Below are 4,704 nucleotides of genomic sequence, written 5' to 3' on the forward strand. Positions count from 1 at the left end.
CCCGTTATTCCGTTGGGCCGTTTCCAGCCCATATTATCTTTCGGCCTTCTCAGAGCCCATTTATTCTTGGGCTCATTTCCAGCATTCCTTTACTTACGGCCCATTACTGTCATTTTCTGCTTGTGGGCCAAATTCAACCTGTGGTTACAGTCGGCCCGTTTGTGGTCCGTTAATACGTTGGGCCGTTTTCATAGCGTCATCAAATACGTCCTATTAACGATGGCCCGTTATGGTCGTCCCATGAATGGACGATTCCAACTCTAGCCTGTTTACGGCCATAATGCGGCCTGTTATTGGCCCATGTTTGGCGAATCGATCATACGGCCCGTATAAGGCCCATTGATGATATGGCCCATAAAAGGCCCATTGTTTCTACGGCCCGTAGAAGGCCTACTGTTTCTATGGCCCATAGAAGGCCCACTGTTTCTACGGCTCGTAGGAGGCCTAGTGTCACTACAGTAAATATTAGCTCGTGGTTATTGTGGCCTAGTTTTAAAAAATAGGTTATTGTAGCCACTAGTTAACCACGGAAAAAGAACTGCAATGACTAGAAGCAAACAAATAAACAAGACAACAAGGAAATAAATAAGCAAGCAACTAACGCTAGGCTATCAAGGCTATTACACATATTACATCCAATGGGCATCAAAGTTCGCCACGAGTGCAAATATAGGGAACAAAGCAACATATCATATACACTGGCCGTCAAAATTGGCCACCAGTGCAAATAAACATGGCAGCAAAACAAGAGCATAACTGAAACAACTTCCGAAGAGCTCAAGAAACGTTATCCTGAGTATCCACCATGCTAGCAATAAGCTTAGCAAGCTGATTAGCTTTGTCCTGTTTGGCGCTAAAATCCTCCAACGCTTGTTGTTGCACCAGAAAGTATGCATCTGAATGCTCCAGGGACTTCCGCAGTCCTTCCGCTTCTTGTCGCAACATAGCTGATCGATGTCTTTCAGCTTGTAGTTGAGACTCAAGAAAGCGAACTGATTTAGACAGTGAGTTTGAATAGCTTGTGCAAGCGGTAGTGGCCAGTAACTCCAACACTAAACCAAGACAGGATGTGTCACTATCCTGAACCTTATCTGCATTACTTCCTTTACCGTTGCTTAATAAGGCACTCTTCCCCAATATTCTGTCAGCATTCTAAAAGAAGAAAGAAGCAGACACATAACAAGTTTAGCATGTACTAATATATGAAACTCATTTCCGTGAACCAGTTCATTAGTAAGGTGGACAGGATTCAACTACCAAGTCTTCTATTGCCAAGTACTAGTACATAATAAAAGCATCAAACAAACATATATCTATGTCCTATGGTAGCAATGGAATCTTAAATTAGAACAATTGTTCTTCAGGTTTAGGCACTTGTTCTACATGAACAGAGTACAGTAAGATGCAAGAATATACTACTTAAAAATAGAAAATGAGCTCATAGACCTTACCACATTCTTGGTTCGGGACCAGTACAGAACAAGGCGTTCCCAGTCATCGTCCAGTAAATGTGTCTTAGGAGAACATAAGGGAATTTGATGAGTTTCTTTGCAGGTGAAGTACGTTTTCTTCAGGTAATTCCGATACTGCCACCAAGCATTCTTGAAGATAGCAGAGGTATTAGCACAAGTTACCTCATCCTGAGTTTCCAAATTGGTCCTTCTGTATAGAGAAAAATGGGAAAATTTTCTATATTATAACCATCATGGAGGTAGGATGTATGGGACGAAGCAAAGTAATTGCCATGAATAACATTACTTAAACATAACTCCTGGACAAACACCTATAACTGGAATTTTCCTTCATCTTCCGTATAATATTTCCAAGAGGGGAAGATACGCACATACGATTTAACAACATCAAATGCGATAGATGCTAAACTACGACTAGCTGGTTGTGCTTCCTCCACAGGAATAGGCGTAGTAACTGGTGGAGTTGGGGTTCGCCGTGATAGTACAGGCCCTTTGGGCACTGGAGCTGCCTTACTAACTGCTCTTGTTTGGGAGCTCTGTGGTGGATATGGTGCTGTGTCAACAGGAACTGGGTTACTATCGGCTGGGGCTGGGGTTAGATTGAGTGAAGATGGTTCTCTGTCCATCGTAGTAGGGGTACAATCTGCGAGAGTTTGGGTTATGTGTGGTAGGGATGGTTCTTGTGCATGTACAACCGGGGTGCTATCTCCACCAAGAGGTAGCACTATTTTATTTGAAGACCGTGTTTTTAGTTCGCTAGATACTGGCATCACCCGCTCCAATTCAAATGGCTGATAAACAGGAAACATAGTTGAATGTACAGACATTGTATGAGAGACAGATGCAATAGATAGTGTGGAAAAAAGAGGGCATGAAATAGTTGACATGTATATTGTTTAACTAAAACGGATATCATGACATAATTTCACATATATGGTGTCTATCTAAACTGGATAGCATAGCATAACATAATTCAAAGATATGATGAATAACTAAACAGGATCGCATGACATAATTCACCTACATGCTATCTAACTAATCATGATCGCATCATTTAATTCACATATGTGATTTATATGCTAAACAGAGGGCATTCGATATGATGTCTGAACTAAGAACATGGTGTTGAATATTGTGTATATGATGTCTAAACTATGCAATGCAATACACCGTATGCATGATATGAGCAGTATAACCGTGCCAAGTTAGAGCATACACCTCAGTGGGGGAATAGGACTGGTCATCTGTCTTTGAATCCATCTCTAAGGAGCTATCGGGACCCAACAAGAGATCTGCTTTGACAGGTAGCACTGTCTGCTCTAAAGGCCTTGTTTTCACTCCAGATTTTTCCATCTCCCACCCAAATGGCTGATTCATAGGAAGAGTAGTTTAATGTACAAACATTGTCGACAAATGGAAATGTAATGAAGAAAAGGATGGGCAAGATATCATTCAAATATATGATGCCTAGTTAAACAGGATGGCATTGCACATTTCACATATATTATGGCTGGCTAAAAGACATGAGACTGTATAATTCCCATATATGATATAGAAACTAAACAGGTGGCATTACAGAACATGTCTAAACTAACCAGATGACATATATGATGTCAAAAGTAGGCACTGCAAGGCAACATATGCACGATATGACTAACATCATCATGCCAAGGTAGAGCAAACACCTTGGGGGTAAATAGGAGTGGTCAGCGGTGTCCGAATCCGCCTCAGAACAGATATCTTCCTCTAGATTACAATCTGGAGAGGGTGGTGAGGGTTTGCCATTGAACCCACCTTGGAGCGATGTTTGCATAACATTGTATTACCGCACAAAACTCTTCTCTTTTTCTCGACATGTTCAGCATGAATGTGTACAATATCTGACATGCATACGAAAAAAATATGGTGAGATTATGTAAGGAGAGCATGCAGAAATTTAGAGTGATGGTAACAACCAGTGGATCGATGTTTTTCCGTTGAACCAAAATAGCCCTAATGGATCGACGTGAATGTATAGTAATAAGTGATGCAACAAGTGTACAACCTCTTTGCCGTAGCCGTGTTGACCTCGGCATCATTGGGTTGGTCGCTGAAGCAGTTGAGGCAGAGGTGGCTGTCGAAGGAGTGGAGGAAGATTTGAGGAATCTGTAGACGGCGTCCAGGGCACTGCTCTGTTGTGATGGATTGTTCTGTCATTGGAGCAGCTCCGATGAGCCGTAAGACGTCAAGGCTGAAGCAGCACAAGACAGACATCGTCAATCTCAAGTGGGATTCTAATAGCATCTCCAATAGATGATGTAAAATGGATGTAAAATTAACATGACCAAAAACCACCTGACTACAACAGATGAGGTAAAAACTGTTGACTCTGAACTTAACTGTCGAAACTGAAATTTACTATGGAATATGAATGCTACTGTCAAAACTGAACTCAATGGTAGCAGAGAGGCACTTGACATGTAGTTTAGGGAGGGCCTGCAGTTCATCTTCAGCCTGCACCCCCCTGAGCCGCCAGCCACCACCGGCCAAACCGCCGGCCCCAGCGCCGCCTCGCCGCCCCAAAACAACTCGCCACCGCTGCCCCGGCTAGCCCTCTAGGCCCCCGCCCCCCACCCTGAACCCTAAGATACATAGTGGGGTACCTCTCCGGCGAGCCCCCGTCCCCGCTGCAGGTGGTTCTTCCTTAACTCCGGCGAGCCCCCCCAACCCCTAAAAATCAACTGACCCAAAAGTCAATTCAGTCGACTAAAGTGTGGCTTAATCAAAGCAGAGCAGCAGCACAAGCGTGGGGAAGAGCAGCAGCAGCAGCTGGGCGAGCGAGCAAGATCCGGAGCAGCAGCAGATCCGGCTGGTATGGTCGCCGCCGCCGAAGGGGCATCGCACTGGGGGAGAGCCGCCGTGGAGATGTCGCCCGCGGCGCCGGCTACAAGGTAGCCGCTCCATGGGGGTGCGGGATGGAGCACCGTCGGCGCCGGGAGGTCGAGTTAAGGAGAAGGTGTGATGCGATGAGTGTACAACCTCTTTGGTGGTGCCGAGTAGGCCTCGGCTTCGTTCGAGGAGTCGGTGAGGATGCTGCAGTTCCGGTGGAGCAGGTTAAGGCGGCGTTGTGGGGATGGAGCAGCCGCGATAGATGAGGCGATCGTCGGAGAAGCTCCTTGGAGATGGAGGACGGGGCGGCTGAACCGGTGGGACGGCGAGATGGACGATGGATCCTCATCCGGGGAGGTGGATG

The sequence above is a fragment of the Triticum dicoccoides genome, chromosome 3A (assembly GCF_002162155.2).
Source record: "Triticum dicoccoides isolate Atlit2015 ecotype Zavitan chromosome 3A, WEW_v2.0, whole genome shotgun sequence".
In the NCBI taxonomy this organism is placed as follows: domain Eukaryota; kingdom Viridiplantae; phylum Streptophyta; class Magnoliopsida; order Poales; family Poaceae; genus Triticum; species Triticum dicoccoides.